The sequence below is a fragment of the Corapipo altera genome, unplaced genomic scaffold (assembly GCF_003945725.1).
Source record: "Corapipo altera isolate COAL_440 unplaced genomic scaffold, ASM394572v1 79, whole genome shotgun sequence".
NCBI lineage: Eukaryota > Metazoa > Chordata > Aves > Passeriformes > Pipridae > Corapipo > Corapipo altera.
In genome coordinates this window covers 4,350,721-4,362,953 of record NW_020884927.1, presented here as the reverse complement: position 1 = coordinate 4,362,953, position 12,233 = coordinate 4,350,721, and the positions used below count along the sequence as shown (strand labels likewise).

The following is a 12,233-nucleotide window of genomic DNA, read 5'->3' as shown; positions in this document are numbered from 1 at the left end:
CCGTGTGCGCACGTAAAAAAACTGACAATGGCACAAAAAGTACAGGACTAAAATAGGTTTTGCTAATAAAAAAAAAAGAATCTATGTAGCAATGGGAGACCTAATTTCCCTTCTACATGTTTAAATTATTAGGAGATAGTTCTGTTCATGAGTCTGCCAAAGTCTCATTCAGAAAATGAACTATAAATTTTAAGAAGTGGATTCACAAATTTAGTGACAATGATGAAGTAAAAAACCCTGAGATCTAGAAGCAAATTAATTTGCTGCCCCAGATCTTTAACAGCTGAAGGAGTTCAGCTTGTGTTTCAAAACAAGCTGACCTTCTAGCAGGGGCCAGGCATGAAACTTTTTGCCAAAGGTGAATGGTTTGGAAAACTGAGCGTGTGTGAAAAAGGGAAACAGTGGAAACTATTCAGTTTGGAGCGCACTTGGGCTCTGGACAGCAGCTATGTAAAAATGTCAGCCTCTGACTAAGTAGGTCTGCTTTCTGTGTGTATAATCAGCCTCAGCTTGTTCCCTGTTTCATGTCCTGCATGCAGGTTGTACTATCACCGCAGTCGATATATGGGTGTTGGTGTTTTAGTTGCTTGGTGCTTCACAGCCAAATGCAGATGAAGCAGACACTAGCCCAGCCCTGGCCATAAGTGGAAGTCTTGTTTTGCAGACTCTTCTCTGCAGATCTCTTCTTGTTTCACCCTTGCAGGTGCTAGCAATGCCATGGTCCCAGCAGAGTCCCTTTTGGAGATGTTTTCAGAAAGATGGGGCTCTGCAGGACAGGGGTGCCAAGCGTGCTAGAGGCCACCCTGCTCTGTGAAGTGTGGGTGTCCCTTTGCCAAAGAGCCTGATGGGCAAGCATCAGGTCTGTCTTCTGTGAATGTCACTCCAAAATTCCAGAAAGGAAGCACCGAGATCTTAGGTCTAGCAAAGCACGAGTAAGGCCACTGAAATCAATATAACTTCTCCTAGTGATTTGCTGGTGGCTTGAGGTCCTAAATTGTGACAGGAGCCATCCAAAACCATCTATTTTGATGTAAATATGTGTATTACACATTGCTGTGTTTATACTTCAGTTTTCTGTCAGATTTTAAGCTCTTCTAATAACTCCTGAAGTGTAAGAGACAGGTATAAATGACCTGTAATTGAATGTCGTTTGTCTGACGGGAAGTTAATAACCTTAGTCTTTGAGGGAACTATAGCAAGAAACATAAATAGGAGCAGAACACTGTGTTCCTTCGTCAGTGTCTTGCACTAATCCTAATACGTGAGCAACCTACCAACACAGTGTTATCAGATCAAAATGGCCAGCCAATAATAAATCAGCCCTGGCATTAGCAAGGCTCTCGCTGTACAACAATGTGACCTCCACTCTGGAAGAGACTTTATATTTTGTCAGAGATGTTTGCATTTGGTAAAAAGCAAGTTGCACCAGTACTTGGTAGATGTGCAGCATGGGTCGGAAAAACAAAGGGTGACATGGGGAAGGTGTTAATTCATACAGAACATGTATTGATGAGTTATCTTCTAGCTACCCAGAACAGCTGCAGGGACCACTAAGTGTTTCCAAAACACAGCAGAATTGGACAGACAGCAGATGCTCGGTGGTGTGTGGGTTATAGCTCAGAGCTGGACATTATTGATTGCAAAGGGCTCACTCACTGCTGGCATACAGGGGCAGAAGTAAACCTCTCTGTGCAAACATGTGATACTTGAAAAACTGAATGTAGGTATATAATGAAATCTGCTTTCAAAGTTACTGGCATTTCCATCTACAGGAAAAAATTGTCTTTTCATCTTAAAAACTATTTGAGAATAACAGTCAGTGCAGAAACCCCAGTATAATATATGAGACTATAATTTACCCCCTTTGAAATGTGCTGGATGTGGAAGAGCAAAGTTCAGTATTCTTTTATTTATAGACATCTTGGTGGCACTGGGTGTTTTTTTTGTAACTGTGTTCCTGCATGCTATCAGCATCCATCAATGCATTTCAGATAGATCCCAAACCAGAAGCTTTAGGGTTTTTCCATTCCCTCCCCTGCATTTTCCAAACCTTTGTAATCCCAGTCACAGACTGTACCAAAAGTCATGATGGGTGGATAAAGCTTTAACAAGAGTATCAAGAGGTACTGTTTCTATTGAAAAAATAAGAAGTATTTGGTTCAAAGTTATTGGTTCGATTTAAACTGTTTTGAAGTCAATTCTGAGAATCTACTGACCCTACTGCAGGATGAATTATTCCAAGAGATCTAGCGCAAACATTCAGAGCTCCTTAGCTAGAAGTAGCAGGGTATCTCAAAACGAAAAAACCACACTAAAGGCACATATTTACTGTTTGTGTACTAAGCACAAAGAGAAGGGCGTAGAGCACACCAGGAGAGAGATAAGGCAACTTCTATTTTATGCCATGAAATCACATCTGACAACACGGTGTATCTATTTGTGAACAGTGTAAATGAGCCTGAACCATATGGGAAAGTGAATAAGAAGGGTTCTGTGCTGTTGGATGTACAGCTGATGGCAGAGGATGTGCCCTGTACTTTCTGTACTGTACAAAGCAGGAAGGAAGGGCAGGTTGCATGATGGCAAGTACCAAGCCATCAGGATTTCCTCCCTGAGAATTTCTGGTGAATGTCAGAGAGCATTGTGTATTACACTGATAGATATTGCATCAGTGCATAAATTATGCATGTACATCTGTGTCAGAAGAACGTAATCACGGGTCCAAAACTGAGCATGCAAAAAGAAATGCTTGAACTATCGTTGCTTGTAAAACTTTGCTTAGTCTTCCCTGAGTAAATACATCAAGACATGATCTTTAAATCTAGAATTTAAGTACTGCTTTGATTTCCAAAGACATTTGAAATGCGTACTGCTGTCCAAGTTTGGGCACAGCTGGGGCCAGCTCGTACCCCCATCTCTGTGCAGATCATTCACAGGTAGGTGACATATGAAATCCGCATGGAACTGGTATTTTTTGGTGCCCTTGTGCATTCTCTAGTTTCTGTACAGCTTTGCTGTTGCACAGAATGTCTATAAACATAACCCACGGTCACCTTTTGTACTTTCTCATTTTCTCCCCAAACAAGAATGGTCTGGTCTGGACTTTGCAGTAATCTCTGATGTACGAGCAGTCTATCTCCAGTGATGCAGAGAAGGAGTCACAACCTCAGCCAGCAATCTGAGCTTTCTGGCAGGAGGAGGTGTGGGGCTCTGCCCTATATTTGAAGGTAGAAGTGCAAAACTTCACACAGACCAAAGGGACTCAAGTATTCACTTGACAGATGCGGAAATCTGCAGTTGCAGAACAGTTTCAGAGCCAGAGCACCCAAAACAAAACCTGCGTTTCCCTAGAGTAGGATCTGGCTGGTGATGGAAATGTCTTTCTGCCTTCCTATGCTTGCAGCACTTCTCTCTGTCTGTGTGTCTTGCAGCCACAAGCTCTTTCAGCTGCTGTCAAACTTTTTTCTCACCTTGAAGTTTAGCTGTAAGGCAGTTCCTCTGAAGAGCCCAGCAACAGCAGCAAAGAGCAAAAGCATTGAAGACCATCACTTCATAGTGCTTCACTGAACGCTCTCAGAGATTTGTATGAGACACTGGCATTTTCGCTGAAAAAATAATCAAAACTCCTCGAAGTGTTTAAGGAAAATATGGCAAGAATTTAAGTCTTGTGTTAGAAAAGTTGTTTGTATCATTCCTGAGAGAATTTATTTATAAATAATGTTGTAGTACATTAACTTCTTGTGCACCCAGTCCTACCCGATCCTCTTTCTGGCTCTTGAACTGTTTAGATGGAAAATACAAATATATCTAATTATGCTTACTTATTGTCTGCCTCTTGCGTTTACAAAGATGCAGCCAGGTTTAGAACTAAACTACAGCACTTGTTTAAAAATGTGCTGTTTCAGAGACTCTTACGTAGAATGTTTGAGTTCTGGGTTCTGCTTGAACTTTGTTTTTTCGTTCTCTTAAGTTTTTCATTGCTGTGTCATCAACATGGAGGAAAGATGTGTGAACAAAAAGAGATGTAAACTCAACATGTTTAGGTCAGCGACATCTGTGTGCTCAGATCCTAGATCTGCATAGATGCAGGTGTGAGAACCAGACAGTACACTTCAGGAAAGGACTGCGTTTACCCTGGGATTGACTCAGCATTTTTAATATCTCCCTGTCCAACTCTACCAGTTGCCTCTGGAAGCCAGAATAATGTACTGCTAAATGTGATCAATGCTATTTGTATCCAGCTTATGGTAACAAAAAAAACCCAAACCAACACCCAAAAACCCCAGAAAATCATCAGGTCCTGGTAACATTTAGAATTACACCCATAACAAAGCCCTGACTGGTGGGACCTTGCGCTCATTGCACTGAATTAAGTACAAAATGTTGCACCAAAGGACTCACAGGCACTGCCACACTCCCTAGAGAGGTGACAAACGTAGCAGCCTGTTTCTTTCTTTCTGTGCTAATTGTGCAATCCCTTTGTCATCATTGAGGCAACTCTTGCCTGCTCTTGCAGCAATCTGTGCTAGTCCCCTTGCTTTTTGTGTGTGCCCTTGCTGCGACCCCAGGCTGCCCTGGGATCTGCTGTCCCTGCTGCTGATGGCAGGAGCTGGGTCGTGGGTGTCCCCAGGGACAGTGGCAGAGACCAGGGGCTCTTTCACCTCTTGTACTTACACGCTCAGAGGTGTTAAACGAAGAGTGATGCAGTGCCTGTTTCTGGATCTGTACACAGCCCCACGCTCATATATCACCTCTGCTGTCTGTAGGTTTTTCCATGATGTGCCTTTATCTTGGCAGTTTCATTTGATTCCCAGTGTCTGAAACACAGGGTTCATACATCAAAAGGGGATCCCACCCCCATCTCAGGGGTTATGTCCATAAATGGTATTTAGATTTATAAACCGAGTAAAGCAGTTGCTATTTTAAGGAGATGCTGCTGAAAGTCTGGCTCTGACCCTCTGCAACTAGGTCTAAATAATAATTTTTAAATGTTCCACAGTGGTGAATCTGTCACCTACCAGCAGATCCTCTGCTCTGCAGCAACAGGGGCTACAGGCAAAGGCAATGGCATTGCACCATTTTATGTTAGTCCGAAACACTCAGTAAGAATTAAAAAGCCAAGGCCTCTTAAATAATAAGAAAATAGGAATAGGGGTTGGAGAGGAAATTGGGGGTTATTAGCCTTGTATGTAGTAGCCTTTTGTGATTTTGGAAGTCACATTTCAGTCTTTGTTCTGCAACCACAAATGCTATAAACATGTTTTTAAAAGAAAATTGAATTAATTGTATTAAACAACAGCTCCCATAACTGAGGGCTCTCATAAAGCAGAAAAGATTCCTTAAGTTGGAAATCCTGCCCAAGTGCAACGTGCTTTCAATTTACCTCTGGTTCTAAGTCTTAAACTTTCACTTTCCATTTTCCTTGCCCAAACCTTGTCAAATAATCTCACTACAGTGTATTGCTAAATCCCCAATTAATTAACATGTCATGATTGTTTTCTGCCACTGCCTGACGGCCCTACTTTTACTGCTCTGCTCAGGAAGCTGTGTCATGAGGGTGTGTAAGTGCCACCGCGCTGACACCCGCAGCTGTGCACGATGACATCTCCAAATGAATCAAAAGGGAAAGGCAAATTTCAATGTGCACATCCTGGGCTGCAGCAGTGACTGATGCGGAAAATATTAAGAAGTGGCATAATGAGTAGTGTATGTGGGAGTGCTGGGTGTACGTGGGGCTTCACTAAAAAAAGCCTTGTGCTGTTTGACAAGTGTTCAAGTCTTAAGTTGACAGAGCGAGAACAAAGACTGCATCTGAGTTTTCTGGGCTGGCCTAAGTGAACAGCAAATCAAACAAGCAGGGAGCATCAGGTTTCTATTTTTAAACTGAAAGTTCCTTTTGGTCTTGTGCAGAATGGTGTGTGAGCAGTGAAAGGTGCACCTTTCTGTAACGTGTGTGATGATGGGGAGTCAATATGAGTCTGCTTCTGTTGGCTGGAAGTGTGGGAATGTGCACCACCGTGTAAATATCACCTTCGTGCCCACTGGGACATGCAGGGGAAGCATAATCAGCTGCAGGGTTTTTAATAATCCTGGTGTGACTCGCAGCACAAGAGGTTATCAAGGCCCACTCTGTGGGTCAGGCTCCGGGTGCAGTGCAAACAGCTCCTCTGGGAACTATGCACGTAGGTTTAGCGCTGTGTGCTATCAAGTATTCGACAGCTCTGAGTCACTTCTTAACCTTTCTCTCAACCACTTCAGTAGCTGGAAGTGATGAACAGTTTTGCCACCAAGCCCTGCCTCGCCACGCGCTCTCACCCCAAACTGACAGCTGATACTTGCGCCAGCAAGGTGGAAGGAGGTGTAGGGAGCTGGCTGCTTTCTGTGCCAGAAATGCCACAGCTGGCATCCCGCTGGGGGTGAGGACATGTGGGCGAGAGGGTAGGATTGCAACATCCTAAATATAGATGGGAAGTCCCCAGTTACGCTGCTGTGGGACTACATTCCAGTCTCTGACAATAACACATAATTTTCAGACCGCATTTTTGCAGCATAATGCTGGGTTTGCCTTTTTCTTAAGTGCCTTGCGCTGAGCTATTCAAGCTTTGGGTGTGTGAGCAACTTTGGCATAATACAGAAATATATCCCTGACATAAAGCTGGGCAAGTATTTTCATGTTGGAGTGTACGTGCTCGTCCGTGATATATAAGCTTGTCCTGGGCTCCTGCAGTGATAATGCAGAAAGAGAACTTCCAATCGCACAGATTTTTTACTGTTTATGAATGGCTGCTTTTTTCGCTCCTTCCTCTTCTGCAGAATTCAGCAACTGGCAGCACTGACTGTGTGTGCTCACAAGAGCATACAGGAGGGACAGGGAAAATATGAAGCTCCTAAGTCCTAATTACAACCTCAGCAAAGTCTTGAGAAGCTTTCCAGCTTTGCTTTAATCCATTTGCTTTCCTAGATCTGCATGTTGACTGAACCCCTTAACTCTTAAGGGTGCTCTGCACAGTGGCACAAATCCCTGCTCATTGCCTTACTCATCATGGCAAAGACAGGATGATCCCTCTCTGCTTGTGCTTTGTGCTCTGGCTGCAAACCACTGCTTGGAGATTTCTCACAAGCAGGCCATCGGCTTTAATACTCACTCTGCCTATTTTTTTTTGTTTTTTGTGTTGTTTTTTTTTTTTTAATTTTTATTTTTAATCTAGCTAGTCACATCTTAAAAGTTGTTGATACTTTCAGCCTCTGGGTGATCCAGGGTGTAATTACAGCGTGTGCAAGGACATGTTCCCGCTTGTTTGTTTTAGATCTGCCCCCCAGCAGATGCAGTTGTGTGCCAGACACTTCCCGCATTGTATGAAGCAAGGAGGGTTTGGTTTGGGTTTTTTGTTAAACTTCTCTGCACTACTTGCAAAATTATAAACAGGCCCCTCTGCCACTTATTTTAAAATATTAAACCCCTTCAGAACTGACTGTTGGGGAACAAGGTGTGAAGTCCTTCCTGAGAACAGACCCTTTGCCAGCTCCCAGACCAGCGGGGAGATGAACATGGATCTGATTTCACAATCTGGGGCTTTCTGCTTATCGTCTTGTTCCCATGGGCTTTTCTGTGGGAAACAAATCTCTGAAAGAGAAAGTCGTCCAATGTGATATTGGGATTTCTCTTAAGCCCTGGCTACTGAAGGCAGCGGGAGCCCAGGGAAGCCAAAATTGCTTTTGAAAGCTGTTCCAGTGTTGCCTGGGGATTTTGTATGTCTTTATTTTCCATCTCCTCCCAGTAACGTATGGCAATAAAATAAGATCTAGTGTTAGGAAATTGCTCTGGAGTTAACTCTGGGTTTTTTTATATTTAAAGCGATTCCTGAATGTCTGTGTTCCTGGTACTTTACTCCAAATGTAACTTCATTTCAGCTTAATGTAATTCCTTGAATGGGCTGAACTAAGTAAGCAAAAAACAGCTGTGTACCAGCATCTGAATATTTCTATCCTGGACCGAGTACTGTGGATTATTTTATTCCACATTAACTATTCCAGCAAATTCTCCTATGAAAAAAAAAATGTTTAATGGAACTGTGGAAAGAATTAAAACCTTTTTTTCCCTAGTAAATCAAAGCATCACTGTAACCTCATTGAATTGCTTCATATTTTCCCAGACCGAGGAACTAAAAGGGTATTTTGGATAGAAAATTCTGTTATGCTGACATTTATAAATGCCAGTCTTTTTACCAACCATCTCTTTTTTGCAAATCCTCTACTCTGTTTAAAAGGCCTCATTTTAATTTGAGAAGCAAGAAAGATATAGCAATAACTTCTCTTTTTGTAACAAAATTGTGCTGGCTTTTTTGTACAGCTGAGCCGAGTCTAAGTTGTATTTCCTTAGTTCTTTTTTCGTGTCCCCAAAACGAAGTTTCTCATCTCCATTTCCCACATGTCCATACAGGGGGCCAGGTACCAGGGAAGCTGGAAGACCTTCTTGTCAACCTTCTTGTCACTCACCTATTCCCACGACTGTAATTGTTGAAGATGGTGACCATTTTTCAGACACGGCTGCTCGGCACAAAGCTTTCAGAAAACCAAACCAGAAATCTGCAGAGCTGGAAAGTTGATGTTGGCTGAGTACAGCAGGTATAGCAGTGAGAAAAGCTTCTTGATAACCTGGGGTTGCTCCAGGACAGAAGGAAAGGTGCCTTCACTGGCGGGGCTGCCCCATCAGCCACACCACACCGGCCATGAAAACATGGCAGGCTCTTCTCCAAGGGTTAAAGTTTTAAGTCACAACTTTCACTGCAGTTATGCCTAATTAACTCAAAATTAATGGTCCAGAACCTAGTCCAACAGTTATGCTCAATGGTGCAAAAAAAATTCTCCCTTTTATGTTCAGGATAATACTTTTTTCCTAGAACAGTGTTGGTTAGTCTTGAAGACCAAAGACTTGTAAGCATAACTTCAATGTATACATTTATTTTGCTTTTGTTTCTTGTGCAAATTGTTGAGCCTTTCCTAAGTATTGCTTTTCTTCAATTTCCATGTCTTTACAAGTTTCATTTAAAAAATAAATAAACATTTTTTAAAAAAATAAACAACATATTTAGCTGCATTCTCACAAAATACCCATCTGGATACTCAGGTGGAGTAATGGGAAAGATTAAGTTAATGCTTCTGTGGCTGATTACTTGATTTGAATTTCAGGCTTTTCTGAAAGGCTAAACTTGAGGGGAATATCTGTCTATTCAAAACAGTTTCTATTTCATATATGTCTTATTTTAATACTAATGAGTATTTGTATTTTAAACACAGTCTTTATAGATGGTAACTCCTATCCAAGCTGTAACTGATGGGTAGAAATATATGATCAGTCCTTGAAGTAATTGGGATGATTTCCCTTGGCACCAGATCTAGCTATTAATCAATAATTTGGATACATTACCTAATACCAGTCAGAAAGAAAAATGCTTTAAGCCACCTACAGAGTGCTCAGATATGTTGTAATGTAAATCACTGTGCTGTACCAGTTAGCCTTTTGTATCAGAGACTTTTTACAAGGGCATGTAGTGACAGGAAGAGGGGCAATGATTTTAAACTGAAAGAGAGTAGGTTTAGATTAGATATTAGGAAGAAAGTGCTTACTGTGAGAGTGGTGAGGCACTGACACAGGTTTCCCAGAGAAGCTGTGGATGCCCCATCCCTGGAGGTGCTCAAGGCCAGGCTGGATGGAGTTCTGAGCAGCCTGGTCTAGTGAAGGTTGTCTCTGCCCATGGCAGGGGGTTGGAAGGAGATGATCTTTAAGGTCCCTTCCAACCCAAACCATTCTATGATAAATGAGGGAAATTTTTGAAGCTGAGACTTTCCAGCAGAGCTGTAGGTCTTGGAGGGCTTGATCCTCACCCTGAAAGAAAGCAAGGTGTCATTACTGCAGGTGTGATGTGACTGAAGTGATGTTGGCTGAGCTTCCAACACCAGCTTGGTTTCAGACAAACCCGGCTTCTTATGAAAAGTTAATTGGAAACGTAAATGCTGCCTATGGGAGGAATCTATTTTAGAAAACACACCAGATGCTCCCCCTGGGAGGAAAGTGGCTGCTGCAGAGGTTAATGGAAGGAAAGTTGTGCTGGCAGATTGCAGCTCAAGATGTGTCCACCAGTAACTGGTGTCATTTGGTGATACAGAAAAGCCACATTTCAAAGACATTTCAAACCAGAAATCTGGCTTCATGGTCATCTCACAGTTATTTTCTGTCCATTAGATCCAGCTCTTAGTGACCAAGGACAAATTGGGTTCTTAGTTCATGGAAGGATGATGGAGGAAAAAAGACATCCAATACTGCTTGGATGCATTTACTCCTGCCAAGGAGAAAATGTGGGTGAAAAGGATTCCCTGAATTTTGTAATGCTGCAGCTATGGCAGTAAATAGAAACGGTCGTTGGGAAAGATTGCAAGAATAGAAGTAATTATCATCAGTCATCAGACTCTGGGAAAGGGAAATAACCTACTACGTCAGCTCATCCAAATCTTTTGGCGTATCTGAAACTGCAGCGGGAGGCAATCACTGTGCTCCCTTGCTTCATCCCTATTCGCAAGAAATACATCCCTGTCTCTTTGGGAGAGATTAAACTAGGAACTGTGGCTTAGTTAGGAACACACATGTACTCTAAATAAAATTTCATTGAATCTTGGGCAAATTTTAGGTGAAAGTTAAAGCTGTTCAAGCAAGAACAGTTAAAGTCCTTGCTTTAATCGGAACTGTCTGGCCTCAGTCAAAATGTAAGTCTGGTAACTGCAGTCAGTAACAACAGCAGTGCAGCTGCTGCTGCTGAGTTGTGCCTGCTGCCAGTAAAACCTTTTCTCTGTTACTGGTAGTGCCTGAGAGGGGCAGAATATTTATAAACTACACGGTAAGAAAGGTGCTGCAACAAACTAACTTAAAACTAACCCTCATCTCAAATATACTGGATTCTTGACAAAGTCAGAATCCTAACTAGTTTGGGAAGGTGTCTCTGATGGTATTGAAATATTGTAAAAGTCAGCACCTTCAGCTGGCTACCTTAATCAATGGTAAAATGTCTCCTGGCAGTGGAGTTTAATATTTGCCTTATAAAAATCAATACACTGTAGGCAGTGTTTCCTATCCCATAACAACATGGGGTTTACTTATTCTGAAAACTGTACTCGTCATTGGAAAGCTACTAAATAAATGAAGATGTACTGCTGGAAGATATGAATTTGCATCAGTGCTTTTCCAGCTCTGTTTGGAAACTAGGTAAGCTGCTTTTGGAATAGGAGGGTGCTGAGCAGCTTTGTCCATTGACTCTTCTGCCCATTTGCATTATGCCAATGACTCAGATCAGGTCACATTACCAATGTACTGAAATTATTTCCAGGCCATAATTGAACCTTGTACCTCCCAACAAGTCTGTTAAGCGTCAGTAGGTACTCAGGTGATCTGTAACGTGAAACCAGCCAACCAGCCCTTCTCTTTCCTAATGACTGACCCAAGCTGCCCCTTCTGTGTTTGGGCATCACCATATTCACAGCTTTGCTGGTGATATCTACCATTTCAGTTGCTCCCACAGTCTGTAAATGTCTCCTGATGTGCTGCTCTGTGACCAGTCTGGCTGGGTTATCAAGGAAGGAGGGGCTGAAAATCAACAGTGCCGTTTCCAGACAAATGGCATTCCTTGTAAAGAGGCTGGTTGATGCACCAAAGGAAGGTGGAGGTGGAGTGCAAAGGGGAGAGTATGACAAAACAGTGACAAGGGACGTGAACCCTGACGTCAGCCAGCCACGCCTTCCTGTAGCTCAGGCCATGGGCCCTCCCCAGTGTGTTCCTCTCTTACCCATCACCCTCATCTGAGTGTCTGCAGGGTAAGTTGGGTCAGTGATCTGATCCCATGGGAAACAAGCCCACCAAAAAAAGAACAATTTCCTGCCCAACCAGCTTGCTCATCCAGCTTCACAGCAGCTGCACAGCTGCTAAATCAGATGCGAGGGCAGAGAGGGACGTGCAGGGACCAGGGAGGGGAGGGAGCGGGGGAGCGTGAGTGTCCTGCTTCCTGGTAAAGCAGCTGCTGTTGGTACGTCAGACCAAAGTGTAACACGAAATCCATATCCTTTGTCTGAGCAAACTTTCCTGAATCCATGCAGCTAGCAACAACCAATGGAAAGCTCATTGAGTGGTGATGCTGTCCCAGCAAAGGCCATATCCTGTGCCCTGTCAGTCACTCAGTGTGGTGGCA

General features: G+C 42.9%; 1 long non-coding RNA gene across 1 annotated transcript in view; it reads left to right on the top strand.

Moving 5' to 3' along the window:
• Positions 1 to 9,021, top strand: part of LOC113954378 — a 29,376-nt gene extending 20,355 nt beyond the window's left edge. The window contains exons 4-5 of the long non-coding RNA XR_003530183.1: positions 5,911 to 6,019; positions 8,441 to 9,021. This is a non-coding gene — a long non-coding RNA (uncharacterized LOC113954378). The remainder of the gene's footprint in view (positions 1 to 5,910; positions 6,020 to 8,440) is intronic.
• Positions 9,022 to 12,233: the final 3,212 nt, after the last annotated feature.